General features: G+C 40.4%; 1 non-coding gene across 1 annotated transcript; it reads left to right on the top strand.

The window, feature by feature from the left end:
• Positions 1-14,864: 14,864 nt before the first annotated feature.
• On the top strand, positions 14,865-14,968 carry LOC112712021 (small nucleolar RNA R71). The gene has a single exon (XR_003157655.1). It is a non-coding gene; the product is annotated as a small nucleolar RNA R71 (small nucleolar RNA).
• The last annotated feature ends 519 nt before the right edge of the window (positions 14,969-15,487 follow it).

Raw genomic sequence — 15,487 nt, 5'->3', positions numbered from 1 at the left:
GATCTAAAAACTAAAAACTGTGTGTAATGAATATTGTCTCTGGTTTCTGCATGTTCTCCGGTTCTAGTCTGCTGTTCTGGGCCAAGAACTGGGTCAAAATAGGGCCCAAAATCGCCCCCAGCGGAATCTACAGATTCTGCAGATCGCGCACATCACGCGATCGCGTCGTCCATGCGGACGCATCATTCGTGTTTTTCCTTGCCATGCGTTCGCGTCGTCCACGCCTCCGCGTCACTTGTGCTTTTCTATTCTGCGCGGTCGCGTGAGCCATGCAGCCGCGTCACTGCGATTTTTCCTCTTTCGCGCGAAAGCGTGAGCCATGCGGCCGCGTCACTTCTCGCTGATTACCTCCTCAATTTCTTGTGTTCCTTCCATTTTTGCTAGCTTCCTTCCTAATCTCCAACTCATCCATGCCCTATAAAGCCTGAAACACTTAACACACAGATCACGGCATCGAATGGGATAAAGGAGAACTAAAATGCATAATTAAAAAGTCTCTAGGAAGTAGTTTTCAACCATGTAATAATTTCAGGAAGGAAATATAAATGCATGCTAAATTAATGAATAAGTGGGTAAGGATCATGATAAACCACATAATTAATCATAATATATACCACAAAATAGTGGTTTATCAACACCAAAGCCATTCTTCCACGGGGTGATCAGTATGTCCCTAGCGGGAGATATCTCAGGCCACAACTTGCTACTACCAGCCAGTCCACAGAGGATGCTGCAGCTCCTCCACCATCTACTAGTCAGCTGCTGCACCAAATACTGAAGTGATTGGACCAACAAGAAAAGAAAGCAAAGCTCAGAGAGCGCCGCAACCACCGCCGTTTCAAACACCTCAAGGAGCTACTTACAGGCAATCACAGACCCAATGACAATCCAGGCACTCCGGACTCCACTTCTTTCACTAGCATAGGGAGCCACAACGGTCCTGACTGTGGAGACACTGCCACCAGCCCACCACTGTTCCTAACAGATGGCACCGAGGACGATGCAAATCCTTAAGTGTGGGGAGGTCGGTCAGTACTTGACTTCCGGAGGTAATTTTTCTTCCCTAAACACCAATAAATTAGGATATTTAGTTAGTTTTTCTTTCTTTTGTAGAATAGGATAAATTACATAGTAATAGATTAGTTGCATGCATGTTCTACTTGATTGAAAAGATAATAAGTTTCTTCTAAAACTCTATCTTTAGAACAAAATTTCACTAATTTTAATTAAAACTCTTATGTTAAATTGGCTTGAAGTTGTATTTGGATCATGAGTTTTAAAGCTAAAGAACACACAACTTGTGAAAATTGAGCCTTTATGCATGGTTACATTATTTAACCATATTTGTTTTATTCTTGTGTGTTTACTTCTCTATGATTGTAACCTATATTTTTTCCCATCTTATATGTCTAATGTTTAATATATTTATATGCTATATATGATCGAGGCCATTAATTGTTTAGCTCACTTATCCAAATTAAGCATACCCTTTCAATTACCTTTGTTAGCCACTTTAAGCCTTTAAATCCCATTTGTTCTATAATCTACCACACTACTAGCCTTAAGCGGAAAAACAATTATATACCCCAATTTGAATCTTTGATTAGCTTGAGATAGAATTGTGTGAGCTAATTTAGTATGGGAAATTGTGGGAACAAAGGATATTAAGGGGATATATCATGATAATATAATGGGAATTTGGACACCTACTCATGTGAAACTATAAGAATCAAAAAAAAAAAATCTATGTGCATTGATAAGCTATGTAGATTTTGAAAATATAATAAGGGGACAAAATTGCCCCAATGTTGAGTTAAGAATTCAAAGGTCAATGCATGTATGATAGAATTAAAATAAACAGTTGATACATGAGTATGGAATGTGAAAGAGAATCCTGGGTAGCTAGGTACGAACTCCATAGTTATACAAAATATATAGGTTATGTTAGAGTTTGAGTTAATTAAAGATTCACTTTATAAGCTCACTTAATCATATATGTATCCTTACCCTTACCTTGGCCCCATTACAACCCTGAAAAGACCTCATGATGTTGCATTGGTATATTAAATGTTGTTGATTGGTTAGGAGAAGAACAAAATTTAGGGAGCATGATTAGAGAAGGATAGAGTGATTACCCTATACACTGGAGAGATTAGAAGATACATACATCATCAGTGAGGGTTCAATGCTTAAAATTTTATGTTTCCTGCTTTCATAAGCTACCTTCTTGCATTTTTATCTGTTCTTACTGTATGAGAATTGAATTAGTGGAGCTTGATTTGTAATTATTTTGAAGAGCTTATTTATTCTTGATCAAGTGGGCAAGAATCATATAGTTGCATTCACATGTATAGGTTGCATTGCATTGCATGAGTTTTACATGTTCCTACTCATTTATTTTATCTCCTTCAACTAAGCATGAGGACATGCTAATGTTTAAGTGTGGGGAGGTTGATAAACCACTATTTTATGGTTTACAATGTGTTTAATTGTGTGGTTTTATCATGGTCTTTACCCACTTATTCATATAATTAGCATGCATTTATATTTCCTTCCTAAAATTATTACATGATTGAAAACTTACTTCCTAGAGACCCTTTAATTAGGTATTTTAATCCCCCTTTATTCCATTCGATGCCGTGATCTGTGTGTTAAGTGTTTCAGGCTTTATAGGGCATGAATGAGTGAGAGATTGGGAAGGAAGCTTGCAAAAATGGAAGGAATACAAGAAATTAAGGAGATGACCAGCAAGAAGTGACGCGTACGCGTCAGCGACGCAACCGCGCGGAAGAAAGGAATTCGCAGTGATGCGGCCGCATGAGTGACGCGGATGCGCAGATTGGAAAAGTAGAAGTGACGCGGAGGCCTGGACGACGCGCCCGCATGGAAAAGAAAAACGCTGAATGACGCGTCCGCGTGACGTGCGCGATTTCAAAAGTCGCTGGCAGAGTTTCTGGGCCAGATTTCAACCCAGTTTTCGACCCGGAATTACAGACTAGAGTCAGGGAACATGCAGAAACGACAAACACAATTCATTCTGCATAAACTTTTAGTTTTAGATCTAGATTTAATCCTCCCCTAGGTTTTTCACTCACTTGATCATTCATAATTAGCATTGGAAGATTTTGGCTTTAGCTTTTGAGAAGAGTCTACCTCCGGTACTAGTCATCTTATTTTGTTATTTACTTTTTATATTTATTCTTCCATATTTTTAATCCCTCTAGAGTTGACTTTGGCTTATTTTTACAAGTTATTAATTTAGACTATTTTTATTTTCAATTAATCCTCTTATTATTGTTTATCATGTCTTCTTTTATTTTCACCATTAATTCTGTGAATTTTATAATTATGATGAGTGAGTAGTTCCATGACTTGATTGGGGATGATTGAAAGGAACCCTTGAGTTAAACTACTCAAGAGAGAAATTATAATTGGGTTTATTGTTGAATCACCCTCTAATCATTAACTCTAGTCCTTCCCAAGGGAGAGGATTAGGACTTATGACTAGAAACCGATTTCCAACTTGCTTGACTTTCCTTTACCTAGTAAGGGTTAACTAAGCAGAGTAACTTCCAATTATTAATTAATCTTGAGAGTATTTCAACAAGAATAGGGCTTCCAACTAATCTACCCCCAGTCAAGGCTTTTATTTAAAATAAATTAAATTCTCTAATTTAAATTTCGGTTTATCAACTCAACCACTTTTGAAAACACCCGATTGATGAAATAGCACATCTCTCTGCAACTCGTTGGGAGACGACCTGGGATTCATACTCCCAGTATTTTAATTTTCAATATTGTGACAAACTCTTTTAAATTGATAAGCGAATTTTTGGTTGGTTAAGGACTGTACTTGCAACGTATCCCTATTAATAAATTCTTAACTCGTCAATTTCTGCCACGTCAATAGCCCGATCCACAGTTACTTCGAACCGGTTGCTAGTAGGAATGATAGTGCGTTGGATGAACTCCAACCATCCTCTAGCCACGGGTTTGAGGTCAGGCCTTCTCAGTTGAACTGACTTGCCTTTTGAGTTTCTCTTCCATTGTGCTCCTTCCACACCAATGTATGTGAGGACTTGGTCCAACCTTTGATCAAAGTTGACCCTTCTACTGAAAGGATGAGGATCTCCTTGTATCCTTGGCAAGTTGAATGCCAACCTCACAGTTTCTGGACTGAAATCCAAGTATTTCCCCCGAACCATTGTGAGCCAATTCTTTTGGTTCGGGTTCACACTTTGATCATGGTTCTTAGTGATCCATGCATTAGCATAGAACTCTTGAACCATTAAGATTTTGACTTATTGGATGCGGTTGGTGAGAGCTTCCCAACCTCTTCTCCGAACCTCACGTCGGATCTATGGATATTCACTCTTTTTGAGCATGAAGGGGACCTCGGGGATCACCCTTTTCTTGGCCATAACTTCATAGAAGTGGTCTTGATGGACCTTTGAGATAAATCTCTCCATCTCCCATGACTCGGAGGTGGAAGCAACTACCTTCCTTTCCTCTTTCTAGAGATTTTTTCGGCCTTAGGTGCCATTAATGGTTGTGGAAAAACAAAAAGCAGAGCTTTTTCCCACACCAAAAACTTAAAAGGTTTGCTTGTCCTCGAGCAAAAGAAGGAAGAAAGGAGGAGGAGAAGAAGAAATGGAGGAGATGGAGGGGTGTTTTGAATTCGGCCAAGGGGGGTTTAAGTCTTTATGATGTGTGAAATTGAAGGTGGTAATGAAGGGTATTTATAGGATTAGAGAGAGAGGGAATTCATATAAGAAAGGGTTGGGGTTGGGAGGGAAGTGTTTTGAATTTAAATGGTGAGGTAGGTGGGGTTTTATGATGGATTTTTGGGGAATAGTAGATAGATGTGAGTGGTGAAGAGATTATGGGGAAGAGGATAGGACTTGATAGGTGAATGGTGTTTGGGAAAGAGTGTTATGGAAATGTGTGAAGAGGAGAGAGTGAGTTGGGGTAGGTGGGGATCCTGTGGGGTCCACAGATCTTGAGGTGTCAAGGAATTTTGGTCCCTGCACCTTTCTAGCATTTAAATGCCCCTGGATAGCCCTTTCTAGTGTTAAACACCACTCTACTGCCTTTCCTGGCGTTAAATGCCAGGCTGATGCCTCTTTCTGGCATTTAATGCCAGCCAGACACCCTTTTCTGGCGTTAAACGCCAGTCTGTCTGCCAATTCTGGCGTTTAACGCCCAGAATGCTGCCAGACTGGGTGTTAAACGCCCCTTCTGCTATCCTTACTGGCGTTTAAATGCCAGTAAGCCTGTCCTCTAGGGTGTGCTATTTTTGATGCTGTTTTTTATTTTGCTTTAATTCTGCCGCTGTTTTGTGACTCCACATGATCATCAACCTAAAGAAAACATAAACTAACAATAGAAAATGAAATGAAAAAGTAATTAACATAGATAAATAATATTGGGTTGCCTCCTAATAAGCGCTTCTTTAATGTTAATAGCTTGACAGTAAGCTCTTACAAAGCTTCACAGATACTCAGAGCATGATTGTGGCCTCCCAACACCAAGCTTAGAGTTTGAATGTGGAGGGCTCTGCTTGATTCTGTATGGAGAGAAATAGATGAAGCTTTTCATGCTTCTTCTCTATGTTTACAAAAGAAGATCCTTGAGCGTTAAACACAAGGAAGTCCTCATTCAATTAAAGGACTAACTCTCCTCTGTCCATATCAATCACAGCCCTTGCTGTGGCTAGGAAGGGTCTTCCAAGGATGATGGATTCATCCTCATCCTTCCCAGTGTCTAGGATTATGAAGCCAGCAGGGATGTAAAGGCCTTCAACCTTTACTAATGCATCCTCTACAAGTCCATAAGCCTGTTTTATTGATTTGTCTACCATCTCTAGTGAGATTCTTGTAGCTTGTACCTCAAAGATTCCTAGTTTCTCCATTACAGAGAGTGGCATGAGGTTTATATCTGACCCCAGGTCACACAGAGCCTTCTAAAAGGTCATGGTGCCTAAGGTACAGGGTATTAAGAACCTTCTGGGATTCCGTTTCTTTTGAGGTAATTTCTGCTGAACCAAGGCATTCAGTTCCTTGTTGAGCAATGGAGGTTCATCCTCCCAAGTCTCATTACCAAATAACTTGGCATTCAGCTTCATGATTGCTTCTAGATACCGAGCAACTTGCTCTTCAACAATATCTTCATCCTCTTCAGAGGAAGAATACATATCAGAGCTCTTGAATGGCAACAGTAAGTTCAGAGGAATCTCTATGGTCTCTGTGTGAGTCTCAGATTCCTTTGGTTCCTCATTAGGGAACTCCTTAGTGGTCAGTGGACGTCCATTGATGTCTTCCTCACTGGAAATCACTACCTCTTCCTCCTCTATAGGTTTGGCCACTTTTGATATTTTGATGGCCTTGCACTCTCTCTTTGGATTCTCTTCTGTATTGCTTGGGAGAGTACTATAAGGGACTTCAGTAACTCTTTTACTCGCTGACCCACTTATGCTTCCAAATTTCTGATGGAAGACCTTGTTTCAGTCATGAAACTGAGAGTAGTCTTAGATAGATCAGAGATTATGGTTGCTAAGTCAGAGAGGCTCTACTTAGAATTCTCTGTCTGTTGCTGAGAAGATGATGGAAAAGGCTTGCTATTGCCAAACCTATTTCTCCCATCATTATTATTATTGAAGCCTTGTTGAGGCTTCTATTGATCCTTCCATGAGAAATTTGGATGATTTCTCCATGAAGGATGATAGGTGTTTCCATAGGATTCTCCCATGTAATTCACCTCTTCCATTGCAGGATTCTCAAGGTCATAAGCTTCTCCTTCATAGGAGGCTTCTTTAGTACTGCCAGATGTAGCTTGCAATCCAGTCAGATTCTGAAAAATCATATTGACTTGCTAAGTCAATATTTTGTTCTGAGCCAATATGGCATTCAGAGTATCAATCTCAAGAACTCCTTTCTTCTGAGTCATCCCATTATTCACAGGATTTCTTTCAGAAGTGTACATGAACTGGTTATTTGCAACCATCTCAATGAGTTCCTGGGCTTCTACATGGGTTTTCTTTAGATGAAGAGATCCACCAGCAGAGTGGTCCAATGACATCTTGGACAATTCAGACAGATCATCATAGAAAATACCTAAGTGATGCACGAAAACTTGTCTCTCAATAAATTTCCCTTCGGAAACTATACCGAATTACCGTCAAGTAAAAACTCACAATAAAGTGAGGTCGAATCCCACAGGGATTGATTGGTCAAGCAACTTTAATCGGAGGAATGTTCTAGTTGAGCTAAGCAGAAATTAAGTTGGTAATTGTAGAAAATTAAATGGCGGGAAAGCAAATGACAGAAAATGTAAATAATGGAAATAAATGGCGGAAAGTAAATTGCAGAATGTAAATTGTAGAATCTTAAATGGGGATTTGGGGAGATGAACATAAAAGTAAATGGCATAAGGTAAAGAGAATGGGTAAGATCAGAAATGGGGGATTCATTAGGCTTAGGAGATACTACATTCTTCGAATCAAGTTCATTCTCATCTCTTCCTCAATCAATGCATTCATTGGTCTCCTTGGCAATCTTAAGTGATTAGATCCCAATTCCTTGGCAACCCAATCTCTCTAAGCTTGAACAATTGCCCAATTCCTTGATTTAATTGCTCATGAGAAGAGATAAAGTATGGTCACTTATTATACCACATGTATTTCCAAATCAAAGTGTTGGTAGGATTACATGTCACTATATCCATCCAAACCCCAATTTGGTCCAACATGAGAAAGCAATTCTAGCATGAACTCCTCATCCCTTTTCCAAGGCTCAGAGGAGATCCATTTATGGAGAGTTTCTTTTCCAAGACAACTAACCAATTGATTTAAGATCGAAAGCTTTCTAGTAAATCAAGAGAAAAGAAAGAGGAAGAAGAATGAAAACTATAATTGATCCATTAAATTACAACAGAGCTCCCTAACCCAATGAAAAAGGGGTTTAGTTGTTCATAGCTTTGAAAATGGAAGATGATAGAGAAGAATGCATTCTGAAAGTAAACTAGGATTTGCAGGAAAAGTAAATATACAGAATGTAGTTCCCAATAATGCCAAGCCTCCTTCTAGTTCAAAACTACTTCCTATATATACTACTCTTCTGATCTTCTAGTTAGCTCTTCAAGTCTTGGATATGGGCCCTTGATCTTTAGTTGAAGGAGTTACAGTCTTTAGTGGGCTCAGCTTTGCTTGCAGAAAGAATGTGAGTCAGGCTTGGTAGGACGTTAGTTAGGACGTTAGTGGCGTTAATGTTAGGTGTAAACTTGGGTTCGAAAGCGTTAGTGACGATAACGTTGTCACTAACGTTCCAAACCAATTGATTCACGTTAACTTCAACGTTAGTGGTACCAACGTGACCACTAACGTCGCCTCTTGGCCCTTCGCAAATGTTATTGGCACTCACTTTTACCAATAACGCTGCTCCTTGTCCCTCTTTCCCACGTTAATGAACCACTTTAGTGTAACTAACGTTGTCCTTAACGTGGGCATTCCAAAGTTCGAAAGCGTTAGTGTCACTTTAGTCACTAACGCTTCAAAATGCCCCTTCTTCCCATGTTAGTGCTTCACGTTAATGGCATTAACGTGACCACTAACGTGGGTGTGCTTGCCATCTCCAACGTTAATGACAAAGGTGAGTGTCATTAACGTTGGCCTGTCATCCCTTGCTCCACGTTACCATTCACTTTAGTGGTCTTAACGTGACCACTAACGTAGGCAATCTTGGCCTGATCCAGCGTTAGTGACAAAGGTGAGTGTCACTAACGTTGACGATCTCTTCTTTACTCCACGTTAGAGTTCACGTTAATTAGATTAACGTGACTCTTAATGTGGCTATGTGTGGCCTTTTGGAACGTTAGATGTGTTTACTTTTACCACTAATGTTGGAGCTTCCCTTTTCTTCCACGTTAGTTCCCATGTTAATGTAACTAACGTGGCAACTAACGTGGGTTATGATGGCTTTCGAAGGCGTTATTGATGATAACTTTTCCACTAATGCTACAAGCTTGCTCCCATTCCATGTTAGTGGTTATGTTAGTGAGGCTAACATGGCGGCTAACGTGGCTCTTCTTTGCTTTCTTTGTCCTGAAATCAAACAAACAGGGTGCATCAAAGCTCTGTTCCAAGTCATGAGATCATGCATCATCCATTTTATCATTCAATTCCTGCATAATTCTCATGAAATCATGTAAAGTTCACAATGTTTGCTTGAATCAAGATGTAAGTGTATTTTTACCCAAAACTTGCTTATTTATTAAGAAAATGCATGAAACTACCCTAAAATAGTAAAGAAAAGGTCAGTGAAACTGGCCAAGATGCCCTGGCATCACAACACCAAACTTAAAGCTTGCTTGTCCCTAAGCAAGTACTGAAGCATAACAATGATGAATGAAAGAAAAAGAGAAACAAGTTCTTATTATAGAAGTCAAGTTCTTGGTTTATGGGGTTTCATGCATAGCAACTTAGGTTCATTATTTTATTGGTTTTCAGGTCCTTATCATGCTCTGGAATACTCGCTTGATTGCATCCTTTGAGTTCCTTATTCATTGATCCCCCATTTCCTTTTATAGTTTATTGCATTCTTTTAGGCTAAGTGCTTTGTGAGGGGGCGACCTTTTAAGATAAGCTTTCAGCCAACACTCCCGAACCAGTTGGTTCAAGGTGCTAGGTGTTGAGACACCCCTAAGGACCTACTCCTTCAAGTCTCTCTCCCCCACACATGCACACCACAGGTATATGGTTTGTTATTTTCTTTTCTTGAGGCCTTGGTGTCCAGCACCTCTTTGGGTTACTAAGTGTTTTGTAGCAAGGTTGCTCTTGATAGTGGATTTTCAGCTGATAATCCCGGGTTAGTTAACCTAAGTTACCAAGTGATGAAGCACTCCTGAGAACTTATTCATCCAAGCAGATCCTTTGCACAAGAACACCACAGACACATGCCTCAAGATTCAAACCCTTGGTGCCTAGCCTTATTTCTTATTCTTTTTCTTTCTTTTTCAAACTCTCACTGTTCTTTTCCTTTTTTTTTATTAGGAACTTGTTGTTTAGCTAGTCGAATAGAATGTGCTTCAAGCATATGATTTAGAACATCTAGTTGCCTGTATACCTTGTTGGTGAACCAACTTAGCTTATCAATTACCACACCACAAACATTGAAAACTTGCTTCACAAGATGAACCCCACTCTAGTTTTTCATAACATTTTCTTTTATTTAGCTTAAAGGACAAGCATACATTTTAGCAGGGTGAAAATGAAAACCGGGAACTTAGACCAGCACACATAGACTTAAGCAATGAAATCTTAAAGACAGAATTGAAAATTCCTAAGCTACTATGGAAGCATGTTCTATTTCATACATGATTTTCCTTATTTAAAACTTGAAAAAGATAGAACGAAGGGGGAACTCCACCATTTTTTACTTCTGGGGATGCTTATGTCCCTTTGTTTCCTTTGTCTTTGGATCCTTCTTGATTGCTCGAATCCCCATTTCCTTTATTAAGCACGTTGAACTCATTGAATGCTTTCATCTGAGCCAACTGATGTTGGTTGAGTTCTTAAAGGTGTTTGTCTTGACGCTCTTACCTTTCAGTTACTTGATTGATAGCTTGGGTGAGCTGGGAGTAATGCTCCTGTTGCTGCTCCATTTGTTGTTTCTGCCACTCCCTTGTTGATTCATCCAATTAGATAGCAGTTCTTCTTAACGATCCATCCTTTGGGATTGAAAGTGTAGTTGTTGTTCTTGTCCCTCCATATATCTCCTTGCTAGATCCTCAATGGCTCCTTGAATGTGAACCAAATTTATATTGGTTGGATCATATTGCTATTCTTACTGATATTCTGTTTGTTGGGGTTCTTTTTGATGAGGTTCTTCTTGGTGAGGTTCTTCTTGGGATGTTCTTTTCCTTATCTGAGGCCTTCTTTGTTGTTGAGCGGGTGCCACATAGGTTATACGCTGGAGCATAACTAACCTCCCAGGGTTTACCCATTTTGGATTGCTATCTTTGAAGACTACCTTGGCTTTCATACATAGTCTAAGGATGGTACTGGGGTAGCAAAGTCGAGCACTCGGATCATTCTTCTCAGCTGCATCGTGGATTCCCTCAGCTATAATTTCATGCACATTGATGTCTCCACTCTTCATTATGCATTTTACCATAGTAGCTCGAGCAATGTTGACCTCTAAATTGTTTGAGGCTGGGAGGATAGATCTCCTCATGAGCTCAAACGATCCATTGGCTTCAGGAATGAGGTTTCCTCTCCTAATAAACCGTGGTCTCTTATCCGAATACCTTTCACAATCTGATCCTATAACACACATGTCATTCACAATTTCTTCAAGTTCATCATTGTCGGGGCCATTACCTATTCTTGCTTGATAACTGGGCTCAACAAAATGTTGTGATCTCAGATGAAGAGTCTTCATTATAGCATTGGGACTGAAGTCCACCTCTGTTCCTCTCACATAGCTTTTGAAGGTAGGAGCCCTGGTAGGGTCTTCTCTGGCTACATTGGCATAGAACTCCTTGATGAGGTTTGCATTTATCTTTGTTTCTGGATTCATGAGCTCTTGCCAACCCCTCCGTTCGATCTTCTCTCTAATCTGTGGGCACTCATCATCGTTGAACTAGAATGTCAATTCTGGAAATATTTTCTTGTATTTGATCCATCCAAATTGGAGTTCATGAAAGGCGGTCTTGAACCTCCCTTCATCAAAAGGAATGCTCTCTACTGGTTCCTTTCCCTTTCGCCTCTTGGAGCTTGATGATGCGATGAGTAGGAGTTGGTATGTGAAGGTGTTGAGAAGTATGAATTGAAGATAGAATTCGGTTGGATTAAGATAAGGTGTAGCTGGAGGATTGTGTTAACATGTTTTTGGATGAAGGAAGAAGTGTTGGGTGTGTTTTCCAAAGGAGAAAAGAAAGATGAAATGAAATGGCATTTGAATACGGACGGTTATACAGTGGGTGTCATTTATATAGGAGGATGAGGGGTGATCGAAGAGTGTGGATTGATAGTAAAATCCAATGGTGGACGGTTGAGGTTTGGCATGAAATGAGCACAAGGATCACCACCTTTTTGAGGTTGTTAGTTCGGTCTCCAAGGATATCCTTCTTCCAATGTTGCATGGCAACACTTCCCAAGGTACTCCCCTTGAAGACATGTGTATAGTCCCCCTTTTGAAGTGGCCGAACCCCCTTCCCTTGGGTTGTCCCAACAGTTTCCTCCAATCCTTCCTTCATTTCCTATACAGGACAAAAGGAATGCAAAAGTTATTTGAATTTTTTTTGGTGGCCAAAGTTAAAGAGTGGACTGCCTACTTTTTAATTTTTTTTTGTTTTTAAACAACTAAATGCTATTCATGAATGCAAACCAACCGACCAATTAAGTGTTCATGTATGCAATATTGGTGACACCAAACATAGTTTGTGAGCATGTAGTGTAGAAAGAGTTGATTAAGGCTCTAAGATTGACATGATATGAATTGTGTTCATGCCCTCTTAGTGTGCCTTGAACACCAAACTTGTTATTCACTGTATGTTGCACTCAAGGGTTCATCTAACTGTTTGTCAAAGTTGATTTGGAATTCATGAACCTTGCTTTATTAACTACTATTAAGGATTTAAAGGAAAGGATATAAAACATGGGTTGCCTCCCATAAAGCGCTTCTTTAGCATCATTAGCTTGACATTTGGCCTTTGTCAGGGTGGTTGGTAAGGCCTCAAATCTTCCCCTCTTGCAGTGAATCTATCTCTGTTGGCTTTATTAAGAATCTCCACATGTTCCAAGGAGAGTATTCTGCTGATGGTGTACACTTAAGGTATCTGAGATGGAATGGTGGGGAGATGAGGTGGGATAGATGGGAAATGAGCAGAGATTACTTCATCCCCTGGAGAGAAATCCTCTGTAGTGATTTTCTTGTTCCTCCATCCCCTTGGTGCCTTCTTCATTGTTTCTTTTAATGCTACCCTGCTCCTTGTAGCCTCTTTTTCCAAGGAAATTTTGTTGCTGGTTTCATATGACTCCGGTGGGTTTAGCTCCTCCTGGGTTTCCCTTAGCTGTTGTGCCTTCTGACTGTATTGTTTGTCAGCCAAAGGGATTCTCAGGTGTATTGTGTGTGCTTTTGTGCTTGTTTCTTCCACCAATGCCTTATTGTGATCCTCCCTTGATTCCTTGTTTTCCTGATCTACTTCTTGTGAGGGTTTGAAGACATTGAAGGTAAGTTGTTCATCATGTATCCTCAGTATTAGCTCTCCTCGCTCCACATCTATAAGTGCTCTGGCTGTGGCTAGGAATGGTCTCCCCAATATGATTAGATGGAGGTGACTCTCCTCCATCTCCAAGATAACAAAGTCTGTGGGAAGGAAGTAGTTCCTAACCTTCACCAACACGTTTTCAACCACTCCTGTTGCTTGTTTTTGAGATTTGTCAGCCAACTTGATGATTACATCCTTGGGTATTAGCTCATTGATTTGAAGCTTCTTCATGAGGGATAAAGGCATTAAATTGATGCTTGTTCCTAGGTCACAGCGTCCCTTATCAATCATTGTTTCTCCTATAGCACAAGGGATGTGAAAACTCCCTAGGTCCTTTTTTTTATAGGCAACTCTGTTTGAATGAGAGCACTGCACTTCTTATTCATCACTATTATTTGCCCTCCATTTAGTGAATTTTTCTTGGTTAGCAGCTCTTTCATACACTTAATGTCTGAGTGCATTTGTTGGAGAGCCTTGATCAATGGTATGTTTACATGGAGAGATGCAAACATGTTTAGGAACCTTGAATACATTCTCCTTTCTATACCCCCTTGGGTCTTTGGGGAAAAGGTGCATATGGGTTCAAGATCTCCTTCTCCCTTAGCTCTTTCCTTTGTGTGGGGTTGGTTTCTTGGTCACTCTCTTCTTGCTTCTCTGCTGGAATATCTTGAGAGTGTTCTAATGGTTTGTTCAGTTCTTCCACACTTCCCTTATCACTTATAGTGACCATCTTGCATTCTTCCCATCTTACCTTCTTTGCTTCACCTCTCGGGTTTTTCTCTGTGTCACTTGGGAAGCTATCAGTAGGCTTGGGAATCTGCTGAGAAAGATATCCCACTTGAGACTCCAACCTCTTGATGGTGTCTCCCTGGTTTTTGATATTAGCTTGCACTTCATCCTTGAACACTCTGTTGTCTTGGACTTCCTTACATATACCTTCAAGTAGAGTCTCAATTCTGGAGAGTCTATCTTCCGGTGGTGATGGTGAATTGAGGTAGGAGGGGTGAGAAGGGCCATTTTGGTTTTGATGTGGATGTTGAGAGGTACTATTGGGTGGGTGTTGATATGATCTCTGTGTGGAATGCTGGTGAGTTACATTGTTGTTGGGGTTGTGATGTCTTTGATCTTGGCCTTGATCTTGTTGATTTTTTCCACCCAAAGTTCGGGTGGTTTTTCCAACCAGGATTATAAGTTTTGGAGTATGGGTCATGGGCCTGCTTAGGTGAGTTCCCAATATAGTTGGCTTGTTCCCAATCACTCTCTTCCTTTGTATTTACTCTTTCTTGAGCTGATGATGAAGTGGTGAGTGCTGTAACTTGGTTCCCTTCCATCTTCTTGGTAAGGTCAGCTAACTGCTTGGTGATCATCTTGTTTTGAGCCAACAGTGCATCCATATAGTTTAGCTCCATCACTCCTCGAGTGTTGTTCCTTTTAGAAGCATAGAAGAAGTCATTCTCAGCTACAGTCTCGATAACATCTATGGCTTCTTCAATGGTCTTTTTCTTGTTTAGAGATCCCCGGATGAGTGGTCTACTGCCTTCTTTGATTCATAAGAAAGACCCTCATAGAAAATGTATAGTTGCACCCATTCATTGAACATGTATGGTGGGCACCTTCTTGTTAAGTCCTTTAACCTCTCTCATGCCTCATAGAGAGTTTCACCATCTTGTTGCCTGAAGGTTTGTACCTTAGCTCTCAACCTGTTGATTCTTTGAGGAGGGTAGAATCTCGCCAAGAATTTGTTCACCACATCTTTCCACGTTGTTAAACTCTCCTTCGGGAAAGATTTCAGCCATTTAGATGCTTTATCCCTAAGTGAAAAGGGGAACAAAAGCAGTCTATAAGTGTTAGGATGAACACCATTAGACTTCACAGTATCGCATATCCTTAGGAAGGTGGTTAGATGTTGATTGGGGTCTTCTTGGGCGCTACCTCTGAATATGCACTTGTTCTGAACGAGGGTGATGAGCTGGGGCCTTAGTTCATAGTTAGTGGCATGTATGGCTGGCTTTTGAATGCTACTTCCATAATTTCCTGGGTTTGGGTTGATGTAAGAGCCTAGAACTCTTTTCTCTTGCCCAACATGATTCACTGGGCCTTCTCTGGCATAGTTGTGAGCTTCTTCTTCCTGGTGGTTCTCTATATTCTCCTCCATGTCTGTTTCAAAATACTCGTCCTCTTCCTCAGCACCAACGACTCTCTTCCCTCTTGCTTCACTCCT

Source organism: Arachis hypogaea, chromosome 1 (assembly GCF_003086295.3).
Source record: "Arachis hypogaea cultivar Tifrunner chromosome 1, arahy.Tifrunner.gnm2.J5K5, whole genome shotgun sequence".
NCBI classification, from domain to species: Eukaryota; Viridiplantae; Streptophyta; class Magnoliopsida; order Fabales; family Fabaceae; genus Arachis; species Arachis hypogaea.
This window is presented reverse-complemented; position numbering and strand designations above follow the sequence as displayed.